Source organism: Lissotriton vulgaris, chromosome 4_1, assembly GCF_964263255.1.
Source record: "Lissotriton vulgaris chromosome 4_1, aLisVul1.2, whole genome shotgun sequence".
NCBI lineage: Eukaryota > Metazoa > Chordata > Amphibia > Caudata > Salamandridae > Lissotriton > Lissotriton vulgaris.
Genome location: NC_141691.1, coordinates 293116731 through 293138897, shown reverse-complemented (window position 1 = coordinate 293138897; position 22167 = coordinate 293116731). Strand labels below are relative to the sequence as shown.

Below are 22167 nucleotides of genomic sequence, written 5' to 3'. Positions count from 1 at the left end.
CCCAAGCTATCCCAGTGTCTGAAATGTACGAAGGTGTGGATGACAAAGTAGAACCATGTTATTTAGCGAACGCCTTAGGCGTTCGCTTATCTGAAAATACAAGGATTCAAATAAGATTGTGTCACATCGACATTACATTACTGCCACATTTTTGGATCCACGGTACAAATTATTTCTGAACAGTAATGCAGTAATTCCTTTTTCAGAAGTGGATGTTGCCAAGTACAAAACTTTGATAACTGAGGAAACCACTGATTTAGAAAACGAACGGCTCTTAATTAGAGGCCTGCCACCCCAGGACAGAGCAAGTACTACAGGGCATCCAGAATCAAGTTCTACTTCAGAGCATGAGAGCAGTGCATTTGCCTCCCAGCAGTCACCAACACTACCAATAATAACATCAACAACAGCACCAACAGGATCATCAGCCACATCAAACCAAATGGTAACTGATTGGTTTCTACGGAAAGGGATGGCTAAGTCCATTGCTGATGCAAAGTCAAAAGAGGCCAAGCAAATCGGAGCACCCCTGAACATTGAGTGGATGGTCCTGGCCTATCTGGATGACACAACAGAGGTCTTCATGGAACAAAGCCCATTGGTGTATTGGTATGGGAAAAAAAGCCAATGGCCAGTGCTCAGCAGGCTGGCGATAAAGTATCTGGCTTGCCCTGTCGCAAGTGCCTCTTCTGAGCATGTTTTCAGTGCTGCTGGTGCCATTGTAATTGTGAAAAGGACCAGTCACTCGCCCAAAGCGTGGAGAGGTTAACCATGATCAAAATGAATCAGCACTTCATACCACCGGAGTACAAAATACGTGAATCACAGCAGGAGGAAGAAGAGAGCGACTCCGAAGACATAAGCAGTGGGTTACATGACCTACTTCTGTCTGAACCACCAGAGTTGAGGACAAGCTCCTCTTCCCTGGCAACTCGGCTTTCAAACTGTTACTTTCTTCCTTCCTTTATTTGTGTGTGTATCTGTCTTTCTGGTTCAAATCAAATCACAACAAATACATCACCACCGTCTACTATTTGTATTTACCTATTGGAGTTGCATGTCTGTGCATTTAACTGTCCACTCCACTCCTTAGAGTCCTGCTCCATCTTCCTGACTCGCCCTAAATACATTTCCATCAAGCCAGACATTGGATGGAGATGGAGAATATTAAAATAAATGTTGCCTCTAACAGTCCATCCATAAGAAGTAATACATATATCTTCTGTTTTGTACTTTCCAAGCCGAAACTCATCACTGTCCTAAGGCTACTGCCTCTGTCTGCAGGCATCCACAACTCTTCACTGTCAGAACTTAAGCAGGCATCCAAAAATAAACTTGTCACTGTTAGAAGGCTCGGCATCTGATCTGACAGCCAAAGATAAGAGCAAGACAGGTATGAATAATGAACGATGCCATGCATTGCATTGGATGCTTGCTGACTCTCAGCGAATGTGCATGAAATCGAACTATACTTGTTAATGTACAAAGTAAAAGTGACTCAAGTGACAGTCAATGTTTCCTTGTTGTTTAATACCACATTGTACTCCTATTACTGCAGGTGCAGTCTGGACTAAATCGGAGTAACTCCCTACAGACTGAGTTGGTGTTGGACAAGACGTACACGTACCACACAATGATGATGACGATCATCATACTATAGTTGCACGCAGTCAGTAAGTTGGATTGGAGATGATTGATGGAATAACTGCGTTTCATGAACTGGCATGAAAGGTAAACACAACAATTCAACAAGAACCACAGCAGACCTAGGCTACATGTCCATGTAGTCGGATAGTGGTAAGACTGACAGTGGCGTATTGATTTAGTCACTTGATTTGGAAAATGCGAGGTTGCTATATATGCCTTTTGGCTGGATCTGTCAAAATTTAAGGTAAATGGAGGTTGGGTCACGGGCCGGCCCGGTGCCATTTAAAGTTCACACATTGTTTTGACAACAAAGAGTTGGTGTTCTTGGATGTCGTTATCACAAAAGAAACTGACCATTTATCAACTCGGACGCACTACAAACCAACGGCAAAGAACAACCTCCTGAGATACGAGAGTCTTCATCCCCGCCCTCTTAGAGAAAACCTCCCTTACGGTCAGTTTTTAAGATTGCAACACAACTGTAGCAAATTGAGCGAATATAAAGAACAGGCTACTGACCTAAGTAACAAACTGACTATCCGTGGCTACCCAGCCAAAGCCATCAGGAAATGCCAGAAGAGGGCTCGGAACCAGCCTAGAGCGGCACTTTTGGAGAAAAATGTGCCCAAGAATAAAGACATACCGTTAACCTGTGTAACCACATATAACACCATCTCCAACCAAGTGACCATCTCTACCGCCCTATATCTTTGCTCCCGTGGCCGGCCAAGGTCATGGAGGCCCATGTAAATATGGCCCTCACGGAGCATATGACCCAAGTTAATGTCCTGGATTCCACGCAGAATGGGTTTCGTGCTGGCCACAGCACTGAGACGGCCCTTCTGGCAATGGTTGAGCATTTGCGGACTGTGCTCGATGCAGGTCAAACGGCAGCGCTTATTTTATTAGACCTGAGCGCTGCCTTTGACACTGTTTCCCATCGCATCCTGCTACACCGCCTGCAGGACATTGGCATTTGTGGGTCAGCTCTACAGTGGTTCCGCTCCTTCCTCAGTGATCGCTCCTTCTGCGTTGCCACCCCTCCATTTCAGTCCAAGTACCATCCTTTGGACCTGGGGGTCCCTCAGGGCTCCTCGCTGAGTCCCACGCTTTTTAACCTGTACGTGCAGCCGCTGGCTGAGGTCGCCAGGCAATGGGGCCTAACCATGGTCTCCTATGCTGACGACACTCAGTTGGCGGTTACGATCAGCGGGGATGCCAAGCAGGATGCCCTCAGGTTCCGAAGTGGACTGAGAGAGGTGGCCAGCTGGATGAATAACAACTGTCTCCAGCTGAACGCGACAAAAACGGAGGTGATGATCGTTGGAAGGGAAGCGGATCACTGGGGGGACGGATGGTGGCCTCCGGAGCTGGGATCAGCGCCGGCCCCTGTCCTGGAACTCAGGAATTTGGGAGTATGGCTTGACCACACGCTAAGCTTTGTGACTCACACGAAGAGAGTGGCGGCCTGCTGTTTTGGAGTATTACGCGGGCTAAGACCCCTGCTCAAATTTTTTGATGCTCCTACAAGACAGCTGGTCATTCAAGCAATGATTATCTCTCGGCTGGACTACGCCAGTTCACTCCTTTTAGGAGCGAACCAAGCCGAGATTCTTCGTTTACAGCGAGTCCAGAACGCTGCGGCTAGGGCGGTGGTAGGTTTGCCCCGAACCTGCCCCACCTCTAACACTCTGCGGTCCCTGCACTGGCTCCCGATAAGCAAGCGCATCCAATTCAAGGCTCTTTGCATGGTTTTTAAAATTCTTAGAGAGTTGGCACCTGTGATACTCAATAAACTGCTCTCTCCCTACGTTCCCACCCGCTCACTCCGATCCCTTGGACAGGCCTTGGTGGTTGTCCCCCATTTTAGACTCAGTCGGATGGGGGGTCGCTCCTTCCGCGTGAAAGCTGCAACCCTCTGGAATGCGCTCCCCTTGGAAATCCGCCTCCTGGATGATTTAATATCCTTTCGTAGGGCTTTGAAAACCTTCTTGTTTTAAATCTTCCCTGTTTTTAATGCTTCTGCTTTTTTGTTACTGGATCTAGTGTTGTGTTGTGTTTACCTTTCCCTGCGCCAGGACGCTCCTTCGCTGGAGCAGCTGTGCGCATTAAAATGCAAATAACATAACATAACATAAATAAACATTGGTCGATAATAAACACTGGGAATCTCCATTGGGAGAAACCATTGTTCTCCTTCAAGAGATCGCGTAGCCTAAAAGACAGTCTAGTAAACACCAGACCAATCATAAAACAACCTCCAGGAGACCAAACCATCACTCAAGCATGGGGGCTGCCTGACATCATAGGTCACTATCGCTGTGGAAATTGTAGTGTGTGTCACCTGACATCGGATACCAAAGAGCTCGAGATTGAACCAGGGAAGGTGTGGAAGCAAGAGGCACACACCAACTGCAATAGCTGCAACGTTGTTTATTTGATCGAATGCACATGTAAAAAAAGATACATTGGAATGACAACACGAAAAATTAAACAACGTACATGTGAGCACCGCAGCACCATTCGCTGCAAGAAAAGCGCAACGAGATTGACCGATCATTTCATCTCAAGCAATCACACTCCTAATGACATGACCTGGACGGTCATCGAACAAGTCACTCCAGGCCCTAATTTACAGAAGCGTCTTTACGAAAAGGAACAAAGATGGGTTTATAGACTTTCTACCCACATACTGGGGCTGAACGATAATATCCCCTGGGCAACTGTCTTATAGCCTATAAACCCTAATCTAGTCAATCATATTCATATATTGACTGTATCCTATTTTTACGCTACTTGAGTCGCCTCTGGCAGTAACTCTCTATTGTGTATGTCCCTATGAATTCGACACTGTCATTACCTCCCATATGTAATCCCAATTGGCATTGGCACCTTCACACAATCCCATGAGTAAGGATCGCACCTCGGTCCCCAGCTCAGTCATTCCCGTGCTTTCCAATTCCCATTTACTGTTCTATGCAGTTTACACCCCTGGGTATCTTCCCACTTATTATAACTAATAAAGTGTAATTGTATATTTTACATCATGAGCAGGAACCATACCCCTGGTTCCCGGACGGGATACCTTATAACTTAGGCAGCTCCATGTCCTTTCGCACTTCCCGTAGCTGGCCATGTTTTATGTAGATGTCACCATTAATATCCTTTTCACTTCTGGCATTTAATATCATTTAAAAGCTCATTAAGTTTTTTAATTCAGCAGCAGGATCCGAACCCTGGCTTCCTGCGAGTTGCCTAGCATCCTAGGCAGCACACTGCCCCCGCGCCTCCCGTAGTTGTTCACGTGCGGAGTACAGACGCGACTCCGCCTCCAGGCAGCAGCATGCCCCTTCGCACCTCCTGCAGCCGGCACTGTGTTGTGCAGATGCCGGTACTTATCACACCTTGAATATCCTTTTAACTTCTGGCATTTAATATAATTTAAAAACTTGTCAAGGATTTTACTTCATTTAGCAGGAACCGAACCCCGGCTCCCTGCGTAGTTGCCTAGCAACCGAGGCAGCACACTGTCTCCCCGCGCCTCCCGTAGTAGGTCACGTGCTGTGCACAGACGCGACTCCGCCTCCAGGCAGGGTCAATGTATACGAGCCTGCCGGCACCCTCCATTGCGGGAATACGGAGAGGTGTATAGGTGACGGGCCTTTTTCCTCCTGGATAACTGTAAGTAATACCTCTATTTCTTGGCAACGAGGCTCCCTTTCATCACTCGTTTGCCTTTACTGGCATCTACATGATGGAGTTCTTTTCCAGACGCGTAACTGCAGCGTCCTAAATCTCGCCTTACTTTCCTTGCCAGAATATGTTTCTAAACCGGAGGCCACCCTCCCTCCATCCCGTGATGCCTTAAGACCCCCCGTGAGGAGTACGTCTTTTTATGTGTGTCTGTTCGTATTTGTTGTGTTCAGTGTATTAAACCACACCAGAAAGGTTGTTTGATTTTTGATAATTCACGCCGCTTTTCCGACTTGAGTGTACTTTTGAAAAGGGCCGAGTCACACACTTTAAAATCGATGAGTGTGCCCATAATGTATTTCTCAGCACATCACAATATTGATAGGTGTGTTGTATCCAAAAAGACTCCGGTGTATGAGCCAAAACTCACCATACACTGCACCTCTTTGACTTAGTGTGCTATCTCCCCGGAGCACTCCTGACATGGGGTAATCAATTCCCCCCAATTAGCTCACATTACAATGCGATAAGGTCTGAATGAGTACTGTGTGAGGAAACCACGGGACACACGTGATGAGCACTGCACGACGTTACAGGCTTGTAGCGATCTCGTTTTAATTATCCTTTTCTCTCCACAGGTCTATTCTTATATTTTCTTCATACCCTATTTTAGGGTTTTGAAGCATCAGCCTCCTACAGATTTTTGTAGATAAGGCTCAGGAATCTAGGGTTGGCAGGGTGTTAGTGTACTTTGACCCCCCATTTTCCTTTCGGTCCTGAAGAAAACCCGGCTAACTGCTATGTATGGGTTGAAACATGTAGACCTTGCACATACTGATACACACAGTCATAACTCACTGTTATTGTATCGCAACACATTTTTATTTAATGTCCAGTAATCTTAAAATAAAATCCATTTGTCATAGATATACCAGGACATTTTTTAACATTTTTTCTGCACCACTCACAAGAACCCGCTCCACTGTATTCCAGGTGTTCGGCCTTCGGGGTGGCCCCGATGATGAAGCATGTCACCACTATGTGGTGAGTGAGGGGTTTATTATAACCTAAGGAAGACTCCTGTCTCCCTTTGTCCAGCTTCATCATCTGTCCTCATTCAGATCACTTTTCGAGTAATCCCTTGAGGTGGTACTCCTTTCTTGTTTACTAATAAATACTAGAGTAGACACGATGTATCCAAGCCGCCTCAGTTTGAAAGTGTTCTCGCTCAAGAGTCTTGTTTTCTTGCACTACATCGTAATACCCCTTTTGTTTTTCCATCTACACTTACAGGCCGGCCTTTCCCTGTGCTATTATACTGGGAGCAACAACTCACACTTACCTTACCAATCGCATCAGGCAGGCAGTGGCACCCATGAATGATGTGCAGAGTGTCCATGAAAGCAAGGAACAAGATGAATGACGAGTTGCAACTCCACAAATATACCTGGATAATACAGTAACTTTAGTATCATTTGATTATTTTTTCTCTTCAATCATTACAACTGTGTGTCTTTGTATTGTTGTTTGTTTGCTAATTGATCACTAGAACTGGTTTTAAATTTTCTTTGCTCGCTTTAAAAGTAAGCCCAATACAGCAGGCAATTTGGGTCTCTCTGAGGGCATACAGCCAAGGCAAATTTCATATAATACTGCTGCCCTGTACTCTCTAATTGTGTAGTAGTAGTTAGTAAGTACTACTCATTAGCCATCAAGTTATCTTCATCATGCATGAATTTCCTTTTTCTCTCTTTATAATGCATCATCGTCGTCTGCAAAGATTGTGTTTTACTTTTGTTGTGCCCATGCGTACTGTTTTTTCTTTGTCAAACCTTCCCCCAAAACCCCCTTCCCATCCATTCATCAAACCCTAACCCTCTTTCCCCGGGCTGTGTGATTTATATTGAGGTGTGATGTGACTACATTAAATGTACACCAACAATTGATCACATGCTTGCTGGGGCAGATGTAGTGAAAGCAACACTAATTCAATTTCAAGGCAGGACGAGGATCTTCTTCTGCTTGCCCACCCATGCTCAGTCCAGTATGTACAATCCAATTTTTTTCCAAAGGGACCCACCTAATACATCATAATTAATTGCCGGATTTGATTGGATTCATCATCAAATTCAACAACCTACCACACAGCAGTAAAGTTTACAAATGACGATTGTGTTAAGTCACTTGCTCGACCCAACTACAGTTTATTATAACTTCTAGGCGCTAGAACCTAGATACTCCGTTAACCCATCGGCGCAATAACGATGATACTTGGATACTGGGACATCTGGGGGCTGGCGCACTCCATCAGACTGCTCTTGGAGTACACCGGGACTGCGTATGAAGACAAGCATTATATCACTGGACCAGCTCCAGATTACGACAAAAGCCAGTGACTGAAGGAAAAGGAAACGCTGGGACTGGACTACCCGAATCTTCCATACCTGATTGATGGGGATACAAAACTCACCCAGAGCAACGCCATCCTCCAGTACATCGGACGCAAACACAACCTGTTTGGTGAAAGTGGGACCGAAATGACCCGAGTCAAGTCAAGTCAAGTCAATAAATTTGTATAGCGCGCTACATACCCAGAGGGTCTCAAGGCGCTTGAGGAAGGGTGGGGAATTACTTGTCAAATATCCACGTTTTAAGTAGCTTTCTGAATGCTAGGTGGTTCTGAGTAAGGCGAAGATGAGTGGGAAGTGAGTTCCAGGTTTTAGCTGCCAGGTAGGAGAAGGATCTACCTCCCATGGTGGTTTTGTTGATGCGAGGTACAGTGGCAAGGGCTTGGTTGGAGGATCGTAGCTGGCGGGAGGGGGTGTAGAAGGACAGTCGTGTGTTGAGGCATTCGGGTCCGATTTCGTAGAGTGCTTTGTGTGCGTGGGTTAGGAGCCGGAAAGTAATCCTCTTATTGACGGGGAGCCAGTGGAGGTTTTTCAGGTGGTCAGAGATGTGTTCTTTACGCGGTATGTCTAATATGAGCCTGGCTGAAGCGTTCTGGATGCGTTGGAGTTTTTTCTGTTTTTTTGCGGTGGTACCGGCGTAGAGGGTGTTTCCGTAGTCCAGTCGGCTCGTGACCAGAGCGTGAGTTACTGTTTTTCTAGTTTCGGTGGGGATCCAGCGAAATGTTTTTTTGAGCATGCGAAGAATGTTGAAGCAAGATGAAGAGACGGCGTTGACTTGTCTGTTCATCGAGAGTGAGGAATCCAGGATGACGCCCAGGTTGCGTGCGTGGTCCGTCGGGATAGGTGCTTTTCCAAGAGCCTCTAGCCACCAAGAGTCATCCCAGGCGGAGGGGGAGGTGCCTAGGATGAGGACTTCTGTTTTGTCTGAATTCAGTTTCAGACGGCTGTGCTTCATCCATTCGGCTACTTCTTTCATTCCTTCATGCAGGTTGGTTTTGGCCGTGTACGGGTCTTTGGTGAGTGATAGGATCAGTTGAGTGTCGTCAGCGTAGGAGATGATGTTGAGGTTGTGTTGGCGTGCGATGGCCGCGAGGGGGCTCATGTATACGTTGAAGAGGGTGGGGCTGAGTGAGGACCCCTGGGGTACGCCGCAGATGACTTCAGTGGCCTCTGACTTGAATGGTGGGAGGCGGACTCTCTGGGTTCTTCCGGTGAGGAACGAGGTGATCCATTCCAGTGCTTTTCCATGGATTCCGACATTTCTGAGGCGTTGTAAAAGGGTGCTATGACAGACCGTGTCGAAGGCTGCGGAGAGGTCGAGGAGGATGAGGGTGACTGTGTCTCCATTGTCCAGTAGAGTTCGAATGTCGTCTGTTGCTGCGATGAGGGCGGTTTCAGTGCTGTGCTTGGCTCGGAAGCCGGATTGTGAGGAGTCGAGGGATTTGTTGGTTTCGAGGAATGCGGCGAGCTGGTGGTTGACCGCTTTCTCGATGACTTTGGCCGGGAATGGAAGGAGTGAGATAGGGCGGTAGTTTTTGAGTTCGGTGGGGTCAGCTGTGGGTTTCTTCAGGAGGGCGCTGAGTTCGGCATGTTTCCAGCTTTCCGGGAAGGTTGCGGAGTTGAGGGAGCAGTTGATGACGTCTCGGAGGTGCGGTGCTATAATGGAGTTTGCTTTGTTAAAGATGTGGTGAGGGCATGGGTCTGTGGGGGATCCTGAGAGGGTAAAGTTCATCAGACGGATGGTGTCCTCAGTGGAGATTGGCTTCCAGTCATTGAGGATGTTCAGGGGAGGTGGGGGTCCTGCAGGGGGTTGGGTGGGTTGGTCTTCGGGTCGGTTGTCGAAGCTGTTGTGGATGTCTGCAATTTTGTTGTGGAAGAATGAGGCTAGGGAGTCGCAGAGGGCTTGAGAGGGGGTGATGTCGTTGGAGTTGGCCGAGGGGTTGGTAAATTCCTTGACGATGTTGAATAATTCCTTGCTGTTGTGGGCGTTGTTATCTAGTCGGTCCTTGAAAGCGGCTTTCTTGGCATTCCGGATCAGTTGGTGGTGTATGCGGGTGGCGTTTTTGAAGGCGTCCTTGGTGCTGGTGGTTGGGTCTTTTTTCCAGGCCTTTTCAAGGGAGCGGCAGAGTTTCTTGGATTTCTTAAGGTCATCGTTGAACCAGGAGGCCTTCTTGCTGCCTAGTTTGATTTGTCGTTTTTTCAGTGGTGCTAAGATGTCGGCGCTGTTGGATAACCATTGGGTGAGGTTGGTGGCTGCTTGGTCTGGGTTTGAGGAGTGGGCTGGGGGGTTTTGAAGAAGCGATGAGGAGATCTGGTCGATGGTGATTTTGTTCCATTTTCTTTGCAGAGTGGGTTGGGGGTGGTTGTTGGAAGTGGGCTTGTTGTAGGTGAAGTGAACGCAGCTGTGGTCAGTCCAAAGGAGAGCTGTGGTGTGGCTGAAGGAGACATGTTTGCTGGAGGTGAAGATAGGGTCGAGTGTGTGACCTGCGATGTGGGTGGAGGTGGTGACAAGTTGTTTAAGTCCGAGGTTGGCGAGGTTGTCCAAAAGGGTGGTGGTGTTGCGGTCGTAGTTCTTTTCAAGGTGAAAGTTGAGGTCTCCCAAAAGGATGTAATCCTTGGAGGGGAGCACGTGTGGAGTGATGAAGTCCGTGATGTCTTCACTAAACTGTGCGCGGGGTCCTGGTGGCCTGTAAAGGAGGGTGCCTCTGAGTGTGGTTTTGGGGTCGATGTGGATCTGGAAGTGAAGGTGTTCAGAGTTGGCGAGATTGACGTCTGAGCTGGTTGAGATGCGGATGGATTTCTTATGGACAATAGCAATACCTCCTCCTGTGTGGCCGGTACGGTCCTTGCGGATGATCTTATAGCCTTCCGGGATGGCAATGGTGATGTCTGGGGCTGATGTGGCGTTCATCCATGTTTCTGTTAGGAAGGCGACGTCCGGAGAGATGGTGTCTAGTAGATTCCAGAGGTCAATGGCGTGCCTGTGGACCGATCGGGTGTTGAGCAGGATGCATTGTAGGTGGTTGGGGTCGGATATCTGTTGTGTGTTCGTGGATGAGGAGTTGTTCTTGGTGCCGTCGAACTTGCAGGTGTTGCAGGAAAAGGGTCCATGAGTGTGTCCAGGGGCGGCTTGGACGCAGTTGAGGGAACGGCCGGAGTTGAGGGCTAGGAGGGTGGCGGCATCGTAAGTAATGCGGGAGGGGTGGACATTACGAGGCCCAGGGGCTCTGGCGCTGGGCGCGGTCCAGGCGCGGACGGGCGTAGACGGGCTTACCTTTGGCGCACCTTCGGCGCGGCCGCAGCGCGTGGACGCTGCACGTGGGGGCATAGGTCATAAATGGATGGTGGAGGGGGTGGAGCGTGGGAGGGGCAGCTGGGAGGCGGGATCTGGGAGGAGCCACGGGCTGCCGAGGGTAAACACAGCTTCAATGTAGGTAAACACTGAAAATGCACTCTACACAATCGTCTCTTTGCTGAAATTAGCAGTAGTGCGCAGCAGGACCTCAATATAGTACAAGCAGGCAAATACTACCGAGCGCTGAGTACAATACAGATAAAGACAATTAATTAGATTAAATCTGCACAAAGAAACGATACCGAGCGCTGAGTGCGCTTAAACAGCAGGCAGGCAGGCAGGTAGGCAGGAGCTAATGCAGCCAGCAGTGAATACAGCGTCTGGGGGAGGCAGAGGGCGAGGGGAGCAACCGCACAGGACGTCACTATTACATATAATCCAAACTTTGAGAGTCTAAAAGGCCCATATCTGGAGAAACTCCCTGATAAACTAAAGCAGTTTTCACAGTTCCTTGGAGAACGGAAGTGGTTTGCGGGAGAAAAGATCACCATTGCTGATTTCTTAATGTATGATGTTCTTGATCAGCATTGGATGTTGGAGCCCACTTGTCTTGATTCCTTCCCCAACCTGAAGACCTTCATGCAGCAGTTTGAGGCCTTAGAAAAGATTGACACTTACATGAAATCGAGCCGCTTTATGAAAACTCCAATCAATTACCGAATTGCCAAATGGTGCAATGAGAAGTAGGACCAACTTCACCAAATGGCAGAAGAGCCTTGCATAACAAAGCAAAAACATCAACATCTGTTTAATGACTAATAAATCCTCTAGTCTAAATCTGTGTTTTTGTTTTTTGTCATGTTTTCCTGCCACACTTTTTTTTTTGCTTGCTTACCAAGAACTCTGTATTTCTCATATCTGTGGGAAACGTGCATAAGCAGTTACTAAGAAGTTGTAGATTATTCAAGGCCCATATCCATGCACACCTTCTGGCTTGCTGCACCATTTTGTTTTACAAACCGATACCTATCTAGGTGGATGCTGACTTGAGGTTTGTATTCTAATTCTGTAGCCGCACTGAATATATAGCAGACCTTTCAACCACTAGTTGTATATCAATATGTGGGAGATGATGTACATAAACCATACGCAACTTGGTCCATTGAGTTAAAATAAGTTTTACATGATTGGTGTATGGAGAAACCGAGCCCCTAGATGTAATTCGTTTTTAATCATGGAAATGCCCTCCAGAACGCCTCCCTCAACCTAACAGCACTCAAGAAAAGAAACCTGAACAATATATTACAAGTAGCATTTTCTTACAAGACTATCTTGTGGGGAAATTTCTGTATGATATATGTATAGTGCTCAGTCTGCTGTTACATTGCATTTCGGTCCTTTGCTTTCAGATGTCTAAGTGTAAACTGTTGTGAGGTTTCCACAACAGACTAGAGTCTGTTGTTTTGTTAGGATATGATATCAATAGCGTGCAAATGTGTGGTCCTAGGTTTGGTGATGGGTCAACCTCAATCGATTGGTCTAGAGTGGGGGAGGCGGTGCTGATCGCTAGCACGGACCCTACAAAACTCTGACGATGCCTAATACGCGCAGCAATGACGCGCAGCGCCCGCGTCGACCCCGTGCCGAAGACACGCCTAAGACTAGCCCGTCTGTGCCCGTCTGTGCCAGGACGGGGCACGGGGCAGAATGCTATGCCCCCAAAGTCAGGCCTTTACAGGTATTGTCTCCTGCCCAGATTAAGGCACTGCGCCCTACACTAAATAATAACTGTACCCTACTCGACATCCCGCACACGGGAACAGCCACCTGCCCTCATTGCAGTTGCACTATCTCATCCTTCCAAACCTATCCCCCTCGTAGAACTAGGCGTAGTAAGTTATTCAAACAGTTCTCTCCTATTGACGATAATTGTTTGTTCTACAGTATAAACTGTCGTTCCCTGCCCATGCACAGGTTAGACATCTTCGATCTATTAGTGGATGATAAACCTAGCGCATTATTTCTCGCAGAAACCTGGCTGCATGCAAGCTCAGGCTCTGACGTAGCTACGGCCCTTCCCCCCAATTATGCGATTGTCAGGATGGATAGAACCCGTAAAACGGGGGGTGGAATTGCTATTGCATACAACAAAAAGTATACATGCACGCTTGAGCCACTAGCAATCCCGGAGTGTGAAGCTGCATTTTTTAAAATCTGTCTGAATCCCAACGTCACATTTTCTGGCATTCTCATGTACCGGCCTCCTGGAAACTGCGCTAAATGGGCTACTGAATTGGCCAATTACATTACCCCTTTTCTGTTAGCGTCAAAAAACTTCTCTATCATTGGAGACCTAAATCTTCATCTAGAAGACAAATCAAATACGACCTGTGACAATCTGTTAGAAGATCTTACTGCACTAAATATCCATCTCCTCAATTCAGGACCTACCCATCAGGCAGGACACTTACTGGACCCACTACTGTCGAACCTTTCACAACTTATTTGGAAGGAGACCACTCCGGTGTGCTGGTCTGATCATTTTCTAATTAGATTTACTCTCAAACCATTCCTTACTTCCGCGGACCATAATATGTTATCGGCCTCACTAAGGAAAAATTGGAAATCCCTAGATATCTCTGAACTTAACATTGCACTCAGTATGAACCCGCCCAAAAAGAACCAAACTATGGAAAGTATTGGTACTGCCACCCAACTATGGCTTACCAATGCGGCTGAGTCCTGTCTACCCACTCCTAAATCCAAGGGCAATATACATCGTCCCCCCGCCCCATGGTTTAATGATTCACTTAAAGTGGAAAAAACTAAATGTAAGGCTCTTGAAAGAGCATGGCGCAAAGACTTCGACCCTGACAAAAAAACTAGGTACAATACAGCCAGAAATCTCTACCATACCGCATGTAAAAAAGCACGTGCCACGTATGCAGCCAATACTATCACGGGAGCTGTAAACAAAGCTAAAACGTTGTTTAACACGGTCAAAGATCTTGCGGGTGTGCAGACTACAGCTCCATCACGCCCTCTAAATGAGAAGGAATGTCAGGACCTAGCCCAATTTTTCTCTGATAAAATTGATAAATTAATCATTGAGATAGATAAGAACAATCATGACACTAGCTCGACGGAAAAATGAGAATATACGCCGACTATAAATCAAACCCTACAAGAATGGCCACCCATTACAACCGATACTCTTATCTCCCTCATGAAGTCGATTAGATCTGGCTCTCCACAGGATCCCATTCCTATTAATATAATAAAACTATTGGATACGCCCGCTCTTGAAATTATTGCAGACACTTTAAATTCATCCTTTGAGTTGGCCACAGTTCCTACCCTATGGAAACATGCCATAGTGACCCCACTGTTGAAAAAACCCACAGCAGATCCGGAACAACTAGCCAACTATAGGCCCATCTCACTCCTCCCAGCTGTTTCCAAATGTCTGGAAAGACATGTACACTCAGCCCTTACCCTTTTTGCAGATACAAACGGCCTTCTCCATCCCACCCAGTCAGGATTCCGAGCGGGTTTCTCCACAGAAACTGCCCTGTTGGGAGTCTCTGAAACCATGAAGAACCTCCTCGAAGACGGTCATACGGTTGCGCTTATTTTACTCGACCTAAGCGCAGCCTTTGACACTGTGTCGCATAAAAGACTACTCACCACGCTTGAAAAAAATGGAATCTGTGGAAATGCCCTGCAATGGATTAGATCCTTCCTGAGCCAACGTACGTACTAAATAGCATCTGCCACCGCGTGCTCTGGACATTTCAACTCCCATCATGGAGTACCACAGGGCTCCATCCTCAGCCCGCTCTTTTTCAATCTATATCTTAGACCCTTAGCTGATCTAGTGGAAAAAGCGGGACTCACCTTTATGACGTATGCAGACGACTTACAAATTGTCTTTTCATTGTCCGAATCCCAATCATCATCTTCGTCCGCTCTTAAAGATGGTCTCCTAAACATCTTCAACTCGATGACAACTAACCAGTTGAAATTAAACGGAGACAAGACGGAGATCCTCCTTCTGGGAAAACAGCCAGAGCTCTGGAGTACATCACACTGGCCTGCCCAGATGGGTGATCTTCCAACACCAGTGCCTCATGCAAGAAATTTGGGAGTAATTCTGGACAATACACTATCCATGAAGCAACAGGCAAGCAAAGTAGTGGGTCTCTGCTTTACCATCATAAAATGGCTCAAGAAGATCCTGTGGATGCTGCCTATCCCCATGCAAAAAACAGTAGTCAATGCCTTAATTACATCCCGGCTTGACTACGGGAACATCTTGTATCTGGGGGCAAACAAGGCAGTCATAAAATGACTACAGCTGGTACAAAATACGGCTGCCCGACTTCTTTGCCATATACCTAAAAACACCAGCGTGTCCCCCTACTTGCGTGAACTGCACTGGTTGAGGGTGGAAAATCATATCAGATTTGAGGCCTTAAAATACATGTTTAAAATCAAATCAGGTACCGCTCCTAAATACCTTCAGACAATAGCACATCCCTATATCCCAACAAGAAACCTACGGTCCTAATCAGCTGAAAAGTTCTGTGTACCTAGATTCAAGCTCTCCAGGATGGGAGGAAGATCCTTTGCCCATCAAGGTCCCACTATCTGGAACTCACTACCACTTCACATACGAAAGGAGGGAAGTCTCTCCAGGTTCCGTAAAGAGATAAAGACCTGGTTGTTCGATCAGTAATCTTGAACGACCTCTATTTTAGGGGGTTTTGTAAAGCGCATGGTGACGCAACAGCGGCGTGTCCCCGCGCTGAGGAGAGATTCTAGCTGGAACCTACAGAAGCGGCATACCTTACTGAGCGAATAGTACAGTTTTAAGCTTGGCTCTAAAGATTGATTCTGATGGCTCTAATTGCAATGCCATGGGTAGTTTGTTCCATCTAGAGGCTGCAAGGTACCTGAAGGATCTTCCGCCCATCCGTGCTCTAGACACCTTGGGAATAACCAGGAGTCCAGTTCCGGAAGATCTCAAGGAGCGGGACGGCTCGTAAGACGTCAGAAGTCCTTGCAAAGGGAGAGGAGATCTCCCATTGATGATCCGATGGCACGTGCATAGTGCTTTGAATTCTACCCTACTTCTAACCGGGAGCCAATGCAAAGACCGGAGGGCCGCTGCAGATGCGGCTCTTCTGGGTAGTCTAAACACTAGTCGGGCAGCGGCATTCTGTAGGACCTGTAGGCGGCTAAGATTCTTCTCCAAGGTCCCTAAATAGAGAAGATTGCCATAGTCCATCTTTGATGTGACTAGTGCATGCACCAAAGTTTGTCGGGCTCTCACAGGTAGAAACTTCAAAGTCTTCCTGAGACTTTTGAGGGTCCCAAAGCATGATCCGACCACCTGATTGATCTGGGGGCCGAAGGTAAGGTCAGTATCAAACCAGATGCCCAAGTTCTTTGCTTTCTGGCACGGAATGGGTGTTGGACCTAAACTAGATGGCCACCATGCCAACGTCCACGCTGATTGGCGGCCCCCCACGACCAGCACCGCGGTCTTGCCTCCATTGAGCTTGAGGCAATTGGCGGACATCCAGGCAGCTAGATCTTGCATGCAGGCTCTGAAGATGTCCGCCGAGAGACCGGGTGCACGCGACAGGGAGATAACCAACTGCGTGTCGTCGGCATACGACACCATACGGAGGCCGTGACTCTCTCTGCTATATTATTCCATCCGTGATGCTGTGCTCTTAGGCGCCGGGAAACCCTTCTTGGGTAGCTGTTTGCGCCATATAAGTTTAAAAAATAAAAAAATAAAAAATAATAACTTCTTGTACGAGGCTGTCCCCTCACCATTATGTTTTATTTTACTTTAGCAGTTGAAATATTGTTTGTTTGGCAGTCTTCTTCTGTACTGTACTTTACTTTGTTCTACTACTCCCACAGTCTCTCTCAGGCAAGTGACTGTCTCTTTTTTTTGTTGCAAATGCTAGTGCCAGTGTCTACTACCACCACAACCATAGCATTTTTTCCATTCTCCTGGGAATCCATGCAGCCACTGCTGTGCCGAACTTAATCATCAGCAATCACAGGTAAGATAAGTTTGCTGGGAGGTATAATGGACTAGGAGGAGCAACTGACAGTACTAGTAGGACAAATATAACTCAGTGAGGGGTACCACATCTATCTGTTTGCGTGTTACAAAATTGGCAGATTATTTAAATCCAACCCTGGATGCAGCAAGGAAACCGTGTGACGTAAATAAATTCATAAAACAGTAACCTCCCACAAAACATTAACATTGTATGTGTAAATATAAATACATAAAATGTGTTCCCCTAACAAAAATAAATTATCCCACACCTGACCTACCCCTCTCCCTAACCCCAACCAATGTCCAAATCAAAAAGTCCAAACAATGTCCAGAAAGTCAGAAAGTGAAACCCCATAACCCAATTCCCACCCACCAACAAAAGTTATAAAAAAAGGGGCAATGTAACGGAGTCCTACATTCGGCGGGCTTTTCGGTGTTTGTCCACCATGATCTTCACTCACTCCTCTAACTGGTCCTCTAGCTTTGCCACCCAGAGGAGAATTTGGTGGCAAAATGCCCTGCATTTGCATTTGCATCCATGGTGGGCAGCAGTTGTTGAAATTGCGTGGCGCAGTACCACTGGTGGCGGGGCCTGGTTGGGGCCCAGGGCATTGGAAAAGGCTGCAGCTGCTGCCGCTTCCTCCTCCTCTGCCTGAGCCACCAGCCGGCAGTATTCTTTACAGATGGCCTCCAGTTTCCAGCGCCAGGCCTTGGCTGCCAACTCCTTCAGTGTTGGTTTTTCATGGGAAGGAGTATCTATAAAGAAAGAAACAGAATTATAACCAATACTCTTAGCAAAACAATAACACAAATTTAATTCAACACATAGTGGCACAGTAGCACTAGCAAGCACAGTACATAACATTTGTGGTAAGTATCCATCCTCCCACTTCCTTGGCCTCTAACATTTGTTGGATGTGTTTTCAGGCATTATACTTGCCCTAGTACTATGGACTCCAGTACACAGAACATCAGTATTTTTCTTATCTCTAATTAAGCTAAATTACATAACCTTCTTGTAGCCGGCATGCCAGCTCAGTCAGCTAAGCTTGCGTCCAAGACCAACATACGTGTCAATACGCAGACTCCCGTTAACTTTATTTACTACTGTCTGCAGGTGGGGAAGCTCATATTTTTTTCCATTACGGTTGGCACTGGCTATACTCTTTCTGTTACATGAAGGGCAAGTGCTCAATTTCACTTTCACTCTGCCCTGGCTACTACAAAAAGGTAGATTAATATTATATATCTGATCCAATGATCATTGCTTATATATGGAACAACAACATATCAGTATAGTAGCCGTCAGTGGTGGGAGTGCTGGCATGTGGTGACGTGGGGAGGGGGAGGGGCAGGGTGGGGGCTAGTAAACTATAGATTGCGGACAATTACTGGTAAGTAAACATAAACAAATAAAACATTTTGTTGCAAGCACCACCCGCCAGCACTCCCATCACTGACCACTACTGCATAAGGTACTTTGTTTATTGATTGTGTAACCAACAGATAGGCCAACCTTTGCAGGCTGGCTGACACAATCAAAAATAAATTAACATAGGTAGGAAGTGGTTCTCGGAGTCAGAGGAAGGCGCTTGGTAATATATATGTGATGTGCTCAATGCAAACTACTGAGTCAACTGTATTCTGAAAATACTACTTTTATATTTCCCTCTGTTTTGCTACTCTGGCGCAGTTTCTTTTACAATCTCTTCAAAGTAAGATTCTGCATCCAATGACAGTCTCCACCTATGCTGTCTATGATGAATACATCCAGGCATCCATCCATGAAAAGTAAATGTCTATCATTCTTTTTTTATATATCGCTTAACAAACCTCAGCTGGTTTCACCAACAACCAACCATGCGTCCACTCCTTCATTCCTTGGCTTTGAGTTTGACACAAACACCACTGATGATTCTTGCTATCCTGTATCCACCCATACTGTGTCGCCCACCCAGGCAGGCATCTTCTTTCACGATCGACTACAGGCTTGCAGGATTCACGGACCGTCTACTTATTTATGAACACTAATCAAATGTTCCATAATCTTTCTGATTCCAGAATACTAATGAAGCCTGAGTAGCACCTGACCTAGACCACCCTGAACACGCACAACAAGCTCCCAAAAAAGAAAAACTCGCCAAGAACGGGCGCGACAAGCAGCTACGCACGCTCGCGACGCGTAGCTTGCGTAGTGCAAGAACAACTTCGCGTAGCTTCGCATAGCTTCGTGGTGCCCAATTTTACTTATTTAGGGAATGTTTTTAATAACAAATTAAATTGGGAGCAACTGATTGTGGCCAGAGTCCAACACACTAGCAGAACAGTGGAAGGACTGTTCTGCTTTGCTTGTAAGCTAGGACATAAGCCAGTAGCCGAGATGATAACCCTATACAAATCTAAATGTTGATCAGTAACCACTTTCAGGGCATGAGTATCGGGGACATTACAAAAGCAATCAGCTACAAATCCTGGAAAATACATTTTTAAAAAGATTAATAATGATCCCTGTTAGTTCCTCCAATGATTTTAGTCACCTAGAAATGGGGCTGGACTTTGGAAGGGATAGAATACATTTTGCACCGTTGATCCTCTGGGGAAAAGTGTGGACATCAGAGGACTTATCATTTTCAAGGAGTGTTCTCGGAGACTGCAAGTCCCTCAAAAAGGCTCTAGCTATTCCCTGGATCAGATATGTCAAAGAAAATCTTTACAAGATCAGGTTAGGGCATTATTATGATAATCCCGACTGCATTCAACCTAATATGAAATTGATGATAAAAAATGCCTACTATGTTGAATTAAGTATGTCTAGGCAGGATTGCGAAACACGTAACTGTGTAGATGGATGCCAAACCATCAGCAATTTTATCTGTCCTTTACTCTCTAAGTTCATTCATGTTTCCTTATGACCAGATTTCGACTCTGCACATTGGACTTTTTTGTGGCTTTCCCAAAACAGGTGAGTTGGTGTGAGAGACTAACTCCCTGTCCGAACAACAATTTAGCTCAACAAAGCACGATGCACTTTGTATTGTTCTGCAATCTCTACAAAGATCCAAGAACACGTTTTATCAAACCTGTTTTGCCTGATATTAGACCCTGTTCCTATCAGGAGGGTTTTATATTCTTACACTCCTTATCTACTGCTGCTATCTGTATTGCCATGCTTAACTTTACTTGAAATGCTTTATCAATTAGGAAACTATATGAATCGTAATATGAAATTAAGTTTTGTAAATGATTTTATAGCATTATCTATTTAATATTCACTAATAAACACTAATATGATGAATTAATTGTATTAAATACTAGCAGCCTGTCCCGACGTTGTCCGGGAGCAATTAGGCTTCAGGGCCCCCGCCCGCCCCGATGTTGTCCGTGGGTCCCCTGGAGCCTTCCTCCATATATTGCAGTATTATACCTCTATGTTTACTTTGTACGCTTTTGTAACCTGCACACGTCACTTTTTCCTCCTGTAATGCAATATTATACCTCTATGTTTACTTTGCACTCTTTTGTAACATGCACACATAAGTTTTTCCTCCTGTAATGCACCGTTTGGCTCACTTTTGTAATGCTCCGTTTGCTTCCTCTTGCTCACGATGTACGCTTTTGTAACCTGCACACATAACTTTTTCCTCCTGTAATCCACCGTTTGGCTCACTTTTGTAATGCTCTGTTTGCTTCGTCTTGCTCACAATTGTCATTTTTGCTTCATTATTCCGCCGCTCCTAAATAAATAAATAAATACCCTACCTCATCCGCCGCTCACCGCTCCTCCCTGCCTGTCCTCCGCTCCTCACCGTCTGTCCGCCCTCCTCATTGCCTGTCCGCCGCTCCTCACCGCTCCTCCCTGCACCATGTCAGCCGGTCCTCCTCGGGCTCCTGGACGCCGTTCCTCCCCGCTCTCCTCACGTCAGCACGTACTTCGCGGCCGGAGCTTCTTCCAAGGGACTACTTTTTTTCGGTAAATTTTTTAAATAACGTATATTTATTACGTTTATATAGCCTATGTCCATCTGCACACCCTCACAATTACAACGATGTATCGGGTGTGTGGATTGGCGCTGTGGTTCCCGAGTTTACCGCCTCAAAGGATCTAAGTTCTTCCTTTATAATATTAGTATAGATTAATTATGACAGTTTTGTAGAGGGAGTTAGAAGGATGCTGGAGGATGATATATATGTGTTGAAATCTTGATTTGTTAAAGCTTGATAATGTATTTTGTGGCAGTCTTTTTGTAGAGGTTTTCTTTTAGAAACTATACTATGTATACATGTAAACTTTTATGATTCTTAGGAATCGAATAAAGTTATTTTGACTGACTGACAGTCCCTAGTATATGGTACACCATATACCCAGGGAATAAGTACCCCAGAGGTCTCCCATGGGCTGAAGCATGTATTATGCCACCCATGAGAGGCCAAATAAACTGACATGACAAGTCTGCTACAGCAGACTGTGTAAGATGGTGCTTGCACCACTTACTGAGATCTAGGTTCACTATAGCTATCTAAATCGCTGCACTTCAATACCTATCAATCACCCCTATCGCAGGCATTGACATTTGAGTTTTTTGGGTTTCTGACGTCGTCCCGTATTTGGCCGCCATTTTGTGTCCCGTCGCCATTTTGTGTTGCCCTCACTCAGGCAGCACGGCGAATGGAGTGTTTTTGCTTTTCTCAGCTGCTATGTGTCTCTTCGGTTAATGAGTAACCCCCTGCCCTTGTTTACGAAACCGATGTCAGGGTCTGGCCGAGTTCGTTAATCCATGTCTGGGTTGATTGATCCCTGTCTCGACTGACTATTTGGCTTCTCCTATTCTTTCCTTACATTATCTTATTCGACTGGCCTTCGCTATTCTCTCCTTGTATTCTCTTGTTACACAACTATCCTTTGAGGCACACAAATACGTCCTGCCACCTGCAAATTTGATTGTCGGTACTAGCACTGATTAATTTGTTGGGAGGGGTAACATACGGGGTTTAAGAAAGGAGCGTATTTGGGACACATGATAGCTTGTTTTCCAACTTTT

At 46.2% G+C, this 22167-nt stretch overlaps 1 pseudogene; it reads left to right on the top strand.

Annotated features, from left to right (window-relative positions):
• The first annotated feature begins 7587 nt into the window (after positions 1-7587).
• Positions 7588-11902, top strand: LOC147718667 (glutathione S-transferase Mu 4-like; annotated as a pseudogene).
• The last annotated feature ends 10265 nt before the right edge of the window (positions 11903-22167 follow it).